Here is a 15,501-nt window from a genome sequence, read left to right as displayed (position 1 = left end):
AGATGTGACGGAATAAAAATATAGTTTCAGGGGAGGAACCTGATAATGTTGTCGATGAAGAAGGGGATGCCCAACCACCGGGGCATCCCCAAGCTTAGAGCTTTCACTCTCCTTGATCATATTGCATCATACTCCTCTCTTGATCCTTGAAAACTTCCTCCACACCAAATTTAGAACAACTCATTAGAGGGTTAGTGCACAATAAAAATTAACATGTTCAGAGGTGACACAATCATTCTTAACACTTCTGGACATTGCATAAAGCTACTGGACATTAATGGATCAAAGAAATTAATCCAACATAGCAAAAGAGGCAATGCGAAATAAAAGGCAGAATCTGTCAAAACAGAACAGTTCGTAAAGAGGAATTTTAAAATGGCACCAGACTTGCTCAAATGAAAATGCCCAAATTGAATGAAAGTTACGTACATATCTGAGGATCATGCACGTAAATTGGCATATTTTTCTGAGCTACCTACAGAGAGGCAGGTCGAAATTCGTGACAGCAAAGAAATCTAAAACTGCGCAGTAATCCAAATCTAGTATGAACTTTTTTATCAACGACTTTACTTGGCACAACAAAACACAAAACTAAGATAAGGAGATGTCTCTACAGTAGTAAACAACTTCCAAGACACAAATATAAAACAAAAATACTGTAGTAAAAACATGGGTTGTCTCCCATAAGCGCTTTTCTTTAACGCCTTTCAGCTAGGCGCAGAAAGTGTAAATCAAGTATTATCAAGAGACGAAGCATCAACATCATAATTTGTTCTAATAATAGAATCATAAGGTAACTTCATTATCTTTCTAGGGAAGTGTTCCATACCTTTCTTGAGAGGAAATTGATATTTAATATTACCTTCCTTCATATCAATAGTAGCACCAACGGTTCGAACAAAAGGTCTTCCCAATATAATGGGGCAAGATGCATTGCATTCAATATCCAAGACAACAAAATCAACAGGGACAAGGTTATTGTTAACCATAATATGAACATTATCAACTCTCCCCAAAGGTTTCTTTTTAGCATTATCAGCGAGATTAACATCCAAATAACAATTTTTCAATGGTGGCAAGTCAAGCATATCATAGACTTTCTTAGGCATAACAGAAATACTTGCACCAAGATCACATAAGGCATTACAATCAAAATCATTGACCCTCATTTTAATGATGGGTTCCCAACCATCCTCTAGCTTTCTAGGAATAGAAGTTTCAAGTTTTAGTTTCTCTTCTCTAGCTTTTATGAGAGCATTCGTAATATGTTTTGTGAAAGCCAAGTTTACAGCGCTAGCATTGGGACTCTTAGCAAGTTTTTGTAAGAACTTTATAACTTCAGAGATGTGGCAATCATCAAAATCTAAATCATTATGAGCTACAGCAATGGGATCATCATCCCCAAGGTTGGAAAAAATTTCAGCAGTTTTAGCAGTTTCAGGCAGTTTCTCGCGCTTTGCATTAGAAGTGGAAACATTGCTAACACCAATTCTTTTATTAGTAATAGTAGGAGGTGCAGCAACTTGTGTAGCATTAACATTACTAGTGGTGGTAATAGTCCAAACTTTAGCTACATTCTTCTCTTTAGCTAGTTTTTCATTTTCTTCTCTATCCCACCTAGCACGCAATTCAGCCATTAATCTTATATTCTCATTAATTCTAACTTGGATGGCATTTGCTGTAGTAACAATTTTATTTTCAATATCCCTATTAGGCATAACTTTCGATTTCAAAAGATCAACATCGGAGGCAAGACTATCAACCTTAGAAGCGAGAATATCAATTTTATTGAGTTTTTCCTCAACAGATTTGTTAAAGGCAGTTTGTGTACTAATAAATTCTTTAAGCATAGCTTCAAGTCCAGGGGGTGTGTTCCTATTATTATTGTAAGAATTCCCATAAGAATTAGCATAACCGTTACCATTATTATAAGGATATGGCCTATAGTTATTAGGGATTTCTATTTTCGTGCCCCTGGTTCGTTAGTTGTACTCAGTTTTCCCCAGCCCCTTAGTTTTTCCTCAGTTTTCCCCTCCCTCTAGTTTGAAACCCGTCGCAGACGCTCAGACGGGAGGGTTGCCGTCTGGTCGAGAGGCCTTCACCGTTACCGGTGACGGCTAGGGAGCCGCGTTGGTGTTGAATTGACCGTTTCTTTCGAACTGTGTTGATCGTTGACCGGAGGAGCTCACCCAAAGCTTTCCACTCCGCCCGATACCGGAGGAGCTCACACACCGTCCCTCCGCCGCCACGCCGTCCTGCCCTCCTACCTTATGGCGTCGTCCGCCGCCGAGCCGCCCCCGTCCCCACCACCACCACCGGGAGGCGGAGAGGGCTCCGCCTCCACCAGATCTAGATCTACCCCTTTCGTGGAGTTTGTATGTCCATCTGGTGTGCCAAATGTTCGCGTCAACCGCGGAGAAGATTGGGAATCGGAGGGATCTAACGCATGGATTCCATCTGGGTAAGCATCGTCTGCCTATGTGAATTAACAGTAGGCAGTTTTTTAGCGCCAATCGTTGTTGCTCAACTAACTGCGTTGCTTTTCGAATAGGATTGATCCAGCGCTGGCTTTTCGGCTGGTGGTTAGGCTGGATTCTAGCTATACGCGTGATTCTAAACGCTATAAGAATGGGTTTTTCTTCCCTGCGGTGGTTGCAACCACCATCTCGTTGAGGAATTTGAAAGCTAACATCTGCGCTCAGTACAGCTGGAGCTCTTACGACGCAGTTCATTTCGAATATTTCAACAAGGAGGGAAGATTTGTTCCACTAATTTCCGACGACGATCTGGGAATTCTTTTTGCTTTGAATGCTTCTTGCCGGTTCGGTAAAATTCGTATCCATGTGGACAGGGGCCGGGCATCATCTCTCTCGAGTGCTGGGGCATCATCGGGTGGTCGGGCATCATGTCTCTCTCTGCTGCCGCCTCTTCTAACGAGTGTGCGCCGCGGCGCTCCTTGTAGGTCCACAGCAGCACCATCCGTCCCCGGTGCTAGTGGTAGCCGGATCGTTCGTACGGTCGATGTGGAGGACGATGCGGACATTGAGGATCAGCCTCCTCAAGATGATGAGGATGAGTTGATGTTTCTCGAATTGGTAGATCGATGCGATAGCGAGGCAATGGAGGATCAATACATGGAAGATATTGCTTTTGGTGCCGGATTTGATGACACCGATGATGAAGAGAAGAATGAGAATGATGACGGCCTCGTTTTAGCCGATTACGAAGGTGAAGACTTGCCTACAATTGAGTGGAACAGGGAGAATCCCCGACTTGTAGAAGGCACCGTGTTTCAAACGATGATGGACTGCCGTAATGCAATTACTACATATCACATTCTCACTAAGAATAATTTTGAGGTTGTTAAAAGTGAGCCAGGTAGGTTCACAATTAAATGCCCATACCCAAGGTGTAGGTTTAGGCTGCATGCATCCACAATGCGCGAAGCGGCTTGGTTCGGGTACTACGCCAACCGGTTGTGTATTTAGATCACGGTGTAAAATTTGTTATCTATTACGACATCCCTTATCATTATGTTTCGGGTAAAGAAGAATAAGGAGATCCATAGGTGTCCACCTCTAGGGGAGAGCCGAGCTGAAAACAAAGCTAGCGAAGACTAGGTGGTTGGCGAGATATAATCCTAGATTGGCTGAGAGAAGATCCTTCACTTGGTCCAACGAGCACTCGTAAAAAAGGTGGTTGAGAAGTATAAAATGGAAGTACCTTACATGAGGATGTTCTATGCAAAGGAAATGGCTCTTGACAAGATCAATGGTCCATGGAATGAAAGCTTTCGGTTGCTTTACACTTTCAAAGCTGAAGTGGAGATGGCTAGTCCAAGCGGTGTTGTAGCGATAGACAAGCATACGGTTCCCTACAAATTGAAAAGCGGGAAGGTAATGCACAAGGAATGTTTCGAAGGGCTTTTGTTTGTTTCAAAGCTTGCTGGAAAGGCTTTTTGGACGGTTGCGGGCCTTATTTGGCCGTGGATGCATCAGCTCTTCATGGCAGGTTTAAAGGACAGCTAGTTGCTTGCTACTGCGGTTGATGGACATAATTGGATGTTCCCGTTGCTTATGGGGTTTTGGAGGTTGAGTCACGGGAAAGTTGGACTTGGTTTCTGCAGAATTTGCGCGATCTTATAGGTCATCCACCGGGACTTGTTATCCACACGGACGCTTGCAAAGGTTTGGAGGCTGCGGTAGAAGCAGTATTCCACGGAGTGGAGCATAGGGAATGTATGCGACACTTGGTACATAATTTTACAAAGAAATTCAAGGGTAAAGTTTTTCCTGACAACCTATGGCCAGCTTCATACACATGCAGCTCTAGGAAGCATCTGTTTCATTTGGATGTGTTGTATAAACAAAAACATGGGGTGAAGGAGTACTTGGATGAACATCATGGTAGGGTGTGGTCAAGAAGCCAATTCAATGAAATTTGCAAGGTAGACTATGTAACAAGTAACCTTGCGGAGAGTTTCAATTCAAAGGTCAAGTCATTGAAAGGGCTTATCGTTGTGGCAAATATTTGATAAGATTAGGCGAGATGATCATGATAAAGATCGATCTGCGTCAAAGAATTGCATCCACAAATTATGTTGGCCATCTCATGCTCCCATCTTTGATTAAGTCTTTGCATGAGAGGGCAAAACAATTGAGGATGCAATGCGTCGAAAAGGAATGGAGGCTGAGGTAACCTACACCGACGGTCAAACGGGCGGTGGAGGTATCCGGTGAGTTTGGTTGATAGGACATGCCATTGTAGGGGATGGCGGATCCGTGGGATACCTGCATACACGCATTGTTTTTCATGAGTGTTATAGGGGGTGAAGATGGTGAAGTTGATCGGTATGTGTCGGAGTATTTCTCTGTTGCCAAATTTAGGGCTGCATATGCTATGAATGTTCCTACCTTGTTGGGAAAAGACCAATGGATGAAAGTCGATCCGAGGCTTCAAACTCGTACTCTCCGAGTATTGACTAGACCGGCGGGTAGGCCGAGGAAGAATAGGATCGAGCTAGTGCGAGAGGGTGGTGCACCGATTCGAAAACGTAAGTGCAAACGTTGTGGAATCCCTGGACACATTGCTAGGCTTTGTAAAAATGGAGTTGACCCAGCTTTTGGAATGGAAGATCGAGGCGGGAGCGAGAAAATGCGAGAGGAGAATGAAGCAGCAATTCAACTTGAGATTGAAGCAACAATTCAACATGAGGTGATTGAAGCAGCAAATGCGAGAGGAGATAGAAGCGAGCGGTTCAACATGAGGAGATTGAAGCGGCAAATGCGAGAGGAGATTGAAGCAGCAATTGAACATGAGGAGATTGAACCGATGGATCGAGAGCGAGAGGGAACAGATGGATGTAGAATGGCTTCAACCGATGAGTCTAGAGGAGAGGGAACGAGTATAGTCAAGAATGCCTCGAAAGTAGTAAGGCCATGATAGATGCTAACTTCGAAGAGTACATGGCAGAAGAAAAAGCACAAGCTTTGCAGAAGAAGAAGAACAAGAAAGAGGGCAAAAGGAAGGTAGACACCGATAATATCCCTGGTAGGGTTACCCGGAGTAAGGTGGTGGCCCCGGCGATTCACACCAGGAGCAAGAGAAAGATTTTATTCTGAACAACTAATTTGAATTTGTATGAACAATTTGTATTGTGGTTCCCTTTGTATTGGGGATCCCTTTGTGTTGAACAATTTGTATTGGGGATGCCTTTGTGTTGAACAATTTGAATTTGTATGAACAATTTGTATTGTGGTTCCCTTTGTATTGGGGATCCCTTTGTGTTGAACAATTTGAATTTGTATGAACAATTTGTATGCCACATTTAAGCCACATTTATCATTTTAGGGTTTTAGGGTTTTAGGGTTTTAGGGTTTTAGGGTTCAATTCAAAATAATTCAAAACATGGTGGAACCTTCCCATGGAGCCTTGTTATGTTACCTACAACCTAGAGAAATAATAATGGAAAAGGAAATATAGAGATATGAAGTTTTTATGCCAAAAGCTTCAAAACCACTTCCTAGTCCATGAGCTACTAGATATGAAGATGCGGGGCTTTACTGCTCAATACACCTCCCAAATACCCACTATGCTTACAAACTTTGTCCAAATGAGTCCAAATTCGTCACACTTGTGTATCTTTGAGTTGCAAACAATATCTAGTCGGCCAAAATGTAATATATTGTTCAAATAACACAATTTTACAATTTTTATGCCAAAAGCTTCAATTTCCCTTAGTCCGTTTATTATTTGGGTGCCCCTGTTTTACTTAGTATTACTCAGTTTCCCCCTCCGGGCCCACTTGTTTTACTCAGTCATACTCAGTTTTGCCCTTCCGATAAACATTTCCTCACTTTTCCCCATCTTAGTTCTACTCAGTTTTCCTAACTTGTACTCACCTGGCTGATCTCTGATTGGTCGAGATGTATGTCACACGGATCTTGGTTAGTTGAAAGCTCAACAAACGCTTGCACCGTTCGATCATTTATGATCGGACGGCCAGTATCTCTCTCTCTACCACGATGGACGCATACGGAGACAAGAGCAGAGCACATACCTACCAACCACTGGCGGTCGCATATTCCGGTCGCATCCTCCTCTCTCGTATTTCCTCTCTTACTACGGCGGTCGCGGCGGCGCGGATCTGCACCGTGCGTGCGGCGGCGTGCGGCGGCGCAGATCTAACCGTGCGTGCGGCGGCGCGGATCTAACCGTGCGTGCGGCGGCGCGGATCTAACCGTGCGTGCGGCGGCGTGCGGCGGCGCGGATCTAACCGTGCGTGCGTCGGCGTGCGGCGGCGCGGATCTAACCGTGCGTGCGGCGGCGTGCATCTAACCGTGCGTGCGCCGTGGTTCTAAGAGTGCCGGTGAGGATCTAACCGTCAGAAATAGTTGAAATGTCTCTCTCTGTCTCACTTTCGATTCTATTCTCAGATCTGTTGAATGATGAAGAACACCAAGACGGCGGCCGTGCTGACAGTGGTCATCGATGCCACGAACATTGAAGCCATCGCCTACAACATCGCTTCGACGGCGCGGACCCAGCCTTCAATGTCGGAGCACTGTTGATGTCTCACTTCCGGTGCGAGAGTGCGAATCGATGCCAAGACGATTGAAGCCATCGTCTACAACCGCGCTGCAAAGCCGCCGATCCAGCCCTCCGCGGATCCGTCGCCGATGAAGAACACCAAGACAGCGGCGGTTCGGACACCGGTCATCGATGCCACGAACATTGAAGCCATCGCCGATAACATCGCTTCAACGTTTGATGGCGCGGATGACCACCCCTCAGCCGCCCGTCGTCCCGGCCTTTCTTGCCCATCGCTGCGCGACCGTGTTCGACGCCGCAAATTGGGATAAATTATTATAAATTTGTATTTTTCAATTTCCAAATGGGATAAAATTGTTCGAACTACTACCTCCGTCTCAAAAAAAGCTTCTTCACGTTCTTGATGTGTCCATGTACATCCGTATGTATGATTTGAATTCTATCCCAACTTGATTGGGAAGATATTGATATGTATTTGATCCGGAGGCTGGTACATGCTTTCACTTTTGGGATCTCTTGCTAAAATTATCGTGCACATTACTTAGCACAAGTAGGAAATTGTACACCGAAATACGGTGCTTAGAGCCACAACAAAATACGAGTGGTTAGAGCCATCTACTTGAATAACAATTCTATACTAAATCGTCTACCAGAACCACATAACTGCTAGGACAGGGATGACACCTAATAAAACTGCACAGATGAATCTACTTTTCTCCTCTCCCATCACTTTTAGTTCATGTTCTAGATTTTCTACCACTTGATCAAATACGGCAAGATCTGTCTCAACTCTCAACTTCTCCTTGCGAATAAGCTCTGAATTCTTCTTTTCTTCATCCACAATACGCTTCAGCTCGAATATCATCAGGTTTTTACGGGCCAATTCATCACCTAAATTGGCCACCTTCTCCTCCAAATCCATCCTCCGGCTACACCACCGGGTTGATTCATCTTGGTATGCAATGTACCATGGATCATCGGCTTGCACAGCTAATCGTAACAATAATGGAAAAAAGAACAACCGAAATCACCCCAACGAGGCCATGGCGGAACTTCAAATTCAACGGTAGTACGAGAGAGCTGAAGCTATATACCTGCACTTCCGACGAGGTAGGAGAAGTAGAACGTGGCCACGACATGATCGAATCCCCACCCTCGCCGGTGTACCCGCTACGACGAGACATTGAGGACTATTTCGTACCTGCAAACTCCAATAAATTACGGGAACCGAATCGATTAGGGGGCGGGGGAGGCAGAAGCGGAGGTCTACCAATTGGTGCGCGGAACAAATCCCGATCGTCGTGGGCGGCGGATGCGCTTGCGGCGGACTTCCTGCGGTGGGTACAATGCGTGCGGACGAAACAAGTGCTGGAGCCGTGGTTGACGTGCAGCGCCGCGGTTCGTCCGACGCCGCCGGGGGACAGAGCCGGCGGCGCGACGAGGCGCCGGCGCGCCGCCGGCGATGGCTGCTCCGTCCGACGGTGGGGAACGAGCTGCCAGCGGTTCTCCGGTCTAGCTTAAGAATAATTAATTAGCGAACTTGTTGCTTCTCTCTATGATATTCTCTAAAGACATATATCAGAGCGGCAAGATATGATTTTTTCTCTCTAAATAAATAGACGACCCCACTGGTCATTGGCTGCGGCAGCCCACAGAGCGGCAATATATGAGTTTCTCTAAATAAATAGACGACCCCACTGGTCATTGGCTGCGGCAGCCCCACAGAGCGGCAATATATGTCTTTTCCTGAAAAATAGACTACCCCACTGGTCATTGGCTGCGGAGGCCCCACAGAGCGGCAATATATGAGTTTCTCTAAATAAATAGACGACCCCACTGGTCATTGGCTGCGGCAGCCCAACGGAGCGGCAATATATGTCTTTTCCTGAAAAATAGACGACCCCACTGGTCATTGGCTGCGGAGGCCCCACGGAGCGGCAATATATGAGTTTCCCTAAATAAATAGACGACCCCACTTGGTCATTGGCTGCGGCAGCCCACGGAGCGGCAATATATGTCTTTTACTTGAAAAATATACGACCCCACTGGTCATTGGCTGCGGCAGCCCTATAGAGCGGCCCCATTTGTCATTGGCGACACAGCGTATAAAATCATGAAATAAAACGGCCCACACGTCAGCGATAGATGGATGGCTGCTCCGACGTGTCTCCCGACCCTACCCGTCGGCACGAGACGGTCAGGGAGGAGCTGCCCCTGTGCGGCCCCACCCGGTCAGACTAACGGTCAAGGCCTCTGACCTGACGGCTACCGGCCGTTCCAGCACTTGTGCGTGTTTCAAACTAGAGGAGGGAAAACTGAGGAAAAACTAAGGGACTGGGGAAAACTGAGTACAACTAACGAACCAGGGGCACGAAACTAGAAATCCCTAGTTATTACTAGAATTGTTCCGATAAGCATTGTTGTTGAAATTATTATTTTTAATGAAGTTTACATCAACATGTTCTTCTTGGGCAACCAATGAAGCTAACGGAACATTATTAGGATCAATATTTGTCCTATCATTCACAAGCATAGACATAATATCATCAATCTTATCACTCAAGGAAGAGGTTTCTTCAACAGAATTTACCTTCTTACCTTGTGGAGCTCTTTCCGTGTGCCATTCAGAGTAGTTGATCATCATATTATCAAGAAACTTTGTTGCTTCACCAAGAGTGATGAACATAAAGGTACCTCCAGCAGCCGAATCCAATAGGTTCCGCGAAGAAAAATTTAGTCCTGCATAGAAGGTTTGGATGATCATCCAAGTAGTCAGTCCATGTGTTGGGCAATTTTTAACCAAAGATTTCATTCTTTCCCAAGCTTGAGCAACATGTTCAGTATCTAATTGTTTAAAATTCATTATGATACTCCTCAAAGATATAATTTTAGCAGGGGGATAATATCTACCAATAAAAGCATCCTTGCATTTAGTCCAGGAATCAATACTATTCTTAGGCAGAGATAGCAACCAATCTTTAGCTCTTCCTCTTAATGAGAAAGGAAACAATTTCAATTTAATAATATCACCATCTACATCCTTATACTTTTGCATGTCACATAGTTCAACAAAATTATTAAGATGGGCAGCAGCATCATCAGAACTAACACCAGAAAATTGCTCCCGCATAACAAGATTTAGTAAAGCAGGTTTAATTTCAAAGAATTCTGCTGTAGTAGCAGGTGGAGCAATAGGTGTGCATAAGAAATCATTACTATTTGTGGTTGTGAAGTCACACAACTTAGTGTTTTCAGGAGTATTCATTTTAGCAGTAGTAAATAAAGCAAACTAGATAAAGTAAATGCAAGTAACTAATTTTTTTTTGTGTTTTTGATATAGAGTGCAAGACAGTAAATAAAGTAAAGCTAGCAACTAATTTTTTTGTGTTTTGATATAATGCAGCAAACAAAGTAGTAAATAAAATAAAGCAAGACAAAAACAAAGTAAAGAGATTGGGAAGTGGAAACTCCCCTTGCAGCGTGTCTTGATCTCCCCTGCAACGGCGCCGAAAAAGAGCTTGATGGCATGTAACTCACACGTTCGTTGGGAACCCCAAGAGGAAGGTATGATGCGCACGGCAGCAAGTTTTCCCTCGGAAAGAAACCAAGGTTTATCGAACCAGGAGGAGCCAAGAAGCACGTTGAAGGTTGATGGCGGCGGGATGTAGTGCGGCGCAACACCGGGGATTCCGGCGCCAACGTGGAACCTGCACAACACAACCAAAGTACTTTGCCCCAACGAAACAGTGAGGTTGTCAATCTCACCAGCTTGCCGTAACAAAGGATTAACCGTATTGTGTGGAAGATGATTGTTTGCGAGAAAACGAGTAAAACAAGTATTGCGATAGATTGTATGCGATGTAAAGAATAGGACCGGGGTCCACAGTTCACTAGAGGTGTCTCTCCCATAAGATAAAAGCATGTTGGGTGAACAAATTACGGTCGGGCAATTGACAAATAGAGAGAGCATAACAATGCACATACATGTCATGATAAGTACTTGTGAGATTTAATTGGGCATTACGACAAAGTACATAGACCGCTATCCAGGCATGCATCTATGCCTAAAAAGTCCACCTTCGAGTTATCATCCGAACCCCTCCGGTATTAAGTTGCTAACAACGGACAATTGCATTAAGTATTGCGCGTAATGTAATCAGTGACTACATCCTTGAACATAGCACCAATGTTTTATCCCTAGTGGCAACAACACATCCATAACCTTAGAGGTTCTTGTCACCCCTCCAGATTCACGGAGACATGAACCCACTATCGAGCATAAATACTCCCTCTTGGAGTTACTAGCATCAACTTGGCCAGAGCCTCTACTAATAACGGAGAGCATGCAAGATCATAAACAACACATAGGTAATAACTTGATAATTAACATAACATAGTATTCTCTATCCATCGGATCCCGACAAACACAACATATAGTATTACGGATAGATGATCTTGATCATGTTAGGCAGCTCACAAGATCCAACAATGAAGCACAATGAGGAGAAGACAACCATCTAGCTACTGCTATGGACCCATAGTCCAGGGGTGAACTACTCACTCATCACTCCGGGAGGCGACCATGGCGGCGTAGAGTCCTCCGGGAGATGAATCCCCTCTCCGGCAGGGTGCCGGAGGAGATCTCCGAATCCCCCGAGATGGGATTGGCGGCGACGGCGTCTCGGTAAGGTTTTCCGTATCGTGGCTCTCGGTGCCGGGGGTTTCGCGACGGAGGCTATTTGTAGGCGGAAGGTCGAGGTAAAGAGGCGGCACGAGGGGCCCACACTATAGGTCGGCGCGGCCAGGGCCTGGGCCGCGCCGCCCTAGGGTGTGGCCACCTCGTGGCCCCACTTCGTCTCCTCTTCGGTCTTCTGGAAGCTTCGTGGCAAAATAGGACCCTGGGCGCGCGTTGATTTCGTCCAATTCCGAGAATATTTCGTTACTAGGATTTCTGAAACCAAAAACAGCAGAAAACAGCAACTGGCACTTCGGCATCTTGTTAATAGGTTAGTTCCAGAAAATGCACGAATATGACATAAAGTGTGCATAAAACATGTAGATATCATCAATAATATGGCATGGAACACAAGAAATTATCGATACGTCGGAGACGTATCAACCATCAGACTACAGGGGAGCATCAACGGCAGGCAAGTCCTAATACTGGTCGATTCAGGCAGCCAAGGTAGCTTCATTTCTAACAGAGCAGTTGAGGAATTGAAATTAACAAGCCAGCCAGCTGAAGCAACACAGGTAGTGGTTGCAAATGGAGGCAGAGTAGCCTGTGACAAGATTGTTCCAGAGGTCATTTGGCAGTGCCAAGGGAATGTTTTCTCATCCACTCTTCGAGTATTTGCACTATCCGGCTACGACATCATACTGGGTATGGACTGGCTCGAGGCTTGCGGCGACATGTGGATTAGCTGGGAGAAGAAGACAGTGCGATTCCGGCATGATGGCAAACGCATCACTCTTCGAGGTGTCAAGAACCGCACTGACAAATGCTCTCAGATATCTGGTGAGCAACTGCATCGCCTCATCAAAACAGGGGCGTTGGCCCAGGTGATTCAGCTATGCACAGTTCAAGAACAAAACTCCGATGGTGAACAGAAACATTCTGTAATAGCCCGGGTGCTTCAGGATTTCGAACATTGCTTCGGTGAACCAGTAGGCCTGCCACCCCATCGCCAATTTGACCATCATATCAACCTCCTGCCTGGGGTGAAGCTCGTCGGTGTGAGGCCATACCGGTACACACCACAACAGAAAGACGAAATTGAGAAACAAATCACTGAGATGCTGAAAAAAGGGATAATCAAGACAAGCCACAGTCCCTTCGCTTCCCCAGTGCTGCTCGTGAAGAAGAAAGATGGCTGCTGGCAGTTTTGTGTTGACTATCGTCACCTGAACGCCATCACGGTGAAAGACAAATACCCAATGCCTGTCGTCGAAGAGTTGTTGGACGAGTTGGCGGGGGCAAAATTCTTCACCAAACTTGATCTGCGGTCAGGATATCACCAGATTCGGTTGGCCGAGGAGGATGAAGTAAAATCTGCCTTCCGCACACACAATGGCCACTTTGAATTCCGTGTCATGCCCTTCGGGTTATCGACAGCGCCAGCAACCTTCCAGGCGGCAATGAACCAAATCTTCGCAGACCACATCCGGAAATCGGTGTTGGTTTTTGTCGATGATATCCTCATCTACAGCAAGTCCCTTGAAGAACATGAAGCGCACTTGCGTGAGGTGTTCCGCCTATTGCATCAACACAATCTATATGTGAAGAGGAGCAAATGCTCGTTTGCGCAGCAATCGCTCGAATATCTCGGGCACATCATCAGCGCGGAAGGTGTAGCCACGGACCCAGCAAAGATTGAGGCGGTGAAATCATGGCCGAGACCGACAAATCTCAAGCAACTACGTGGCTTTCTCGGCCCGGCGGGCTATTACAGGAAGTTTATCCGTGGATTTGGCTTAATTTGCAAACCAGCGACGAACCTTCTGCGCAAGCACACACCATTTGTCCGGACGCCATACGAGCAGGAATCTTTCCGAGGCACTCAAAAACGCTCTCATCAAAGCTCCGATCCTCGGCTGCCGCGATTTCACGAAGGAGTTTGTGCTCGAAACAGATGCCTGCGACCGAGGGATTGGGGCTGTGCTTATGCAACGAGGGCACCCCATCGCGTTCCTTAGCAAGGCTTTGGGACCAAAAATCAAGCCTTATCAACTTATGACGAGAGAATGCCTTGCCATCCTGCTGGCCATTGACCGTTGGCGATCATACCTGCAGCACCAACGATTCCTGATTCGCACAGATCAGCGGAGTCTAGTCCATCTAGAGGATCACAGGATTTCAACGCCCATCCAGCAAAAAGCATACTTCAAGCTCATGGGATTTCACTATCAGGTGGTGTACAAAAAAGGGGTCGAGAATCGTGCCGCGGATGCATTGTCCCGGCGACCTGAAGCTGATCAGTGCATGGCAATGTCCACGGTGACACCTCGATGGCTAGAGACAGTGATCGATGGGTATGCAAAAGATCCCCAAGCACAGAAGCTGCTGACGGAGTTGAGCTTGTCCAACAACAATGAACAAGGATATGTGTTACAGGACGGAGTCATTCGACACAAAGGCCGGGTGTGGCTGGGCAATCACAAAGAAGCTCATGAGGCAGTTCTGTCAGCTCTCCACAACAGCGGTCTTGGGGGGCACTCTGGCAACTTGGCAACATACCACAAGATCAGGCATCTTTGGCCACACATGCGACAGGACATTGAAAAATATGTGCAGCAGTGCAACATTTGCCAACAGGCCAAGAGTGAGCACTGTAAGATTCCAGGCTTGCTCAAACCATTGCCCATACCACCTGAGGCTTGGCATACAGTCAGTCTCGATTTCATCGAAGGGCTGCCCTCCTCTTACCACTATGACACAATACTCGTGGTAATAGACAAGTTGACCAAATATGGTCACTTTATACCACTAAAGCATCCCTTCTCTGCAATTTCCATTGCAAGACTGTTCCTAGACAATGTATACAAGTTGCATGGGATGCCCAAGGTGCTAATCTCGGATAGGGACAAGATATTTATCAGCACGTTCTGGCAGCAAATGTTCAAGCTTGCAGACACAACACTAAACTTGAGCTCCTCGTATCACCCCCAGACCGACGGTCAGACGGAGCGTCTGAACCAATGCTTGGAGACATATTTGCGCTGCATGGTGCACGCTAATCCTCACAAGTGGTCAGCTTGGTTACCACAGGCCGAATACTGGTACAACACAAACTTTCACTCCGCCTTTTGAAGTGTTATATGGGCACAAGCCACGCCACTTTGGCATCCAGAACTCACTCATACCTCCGGTCACGGATGTGGAACATTGGTTGCATGAGCGCAATGTGATGCTGCCTGTGTTCAAGCAGCACCTGGAGCGAGCTCAAGCACGCATGACACGGCAGGCTGACAAGAAACGAGTTGAACGACAGTTCTTGGTGGGTGACATGGTCTATCTGCGCCTTCAGCCTTACGTACAGACCTCTGTGGCTCCGCGCTCATCTCAGAAGCTGGGATTCAAGTACTTCGGGCCTTTCAAGGTTCTGAAACGGGTGGGAGCGGTGGCATATAAACTGCAATTGCCACCTGACGCTCGCATCCATCCCGTGATCCATGTTCTCAGCTCAAACAAGCGATCAAAGGATCAGACTCGGTGAGTCATGTTCTTCCATCATATCTAATCGAGTGCAGGGACTCTGTTCAGCCGTGCAGGGTGGTCGCGGAGCGATTCATCAGAAGAGGAAGCAAGATGGTGCCTCAAGTCAAGCTGCAGTGGCAGGGGCTGCCAGCGTCGTGCGCAACCTGGGAGCACCTCTACGCCGTCGTCGAAGCTTTTCCTGATGCACCAGCTTGGGGGCAAGCTGGTTCTACAGGAGGGGGCATTGTCACGAC

The sequence above is a fragment of the Lolium rigidum genome, chromosome 4 (assembly GCF_022539505.1).
Source record: "Lolium rigidum isolate FL_2022 chromosome 4, APGP_CSIRO_Lrig_0.1, whole genome shotgun sequence".
Taxonomy (NCBI): Eukaryota; Viridiplantae; Streptophyta; class Magnoliopsida; order Poales; family Poaceae; genus Lolium; species Lolium rigidum.
The sequence above is the reverse complement of the archived record's forward strand: the minus strand, read 5'-3'. Positions refer to the sequence as shown.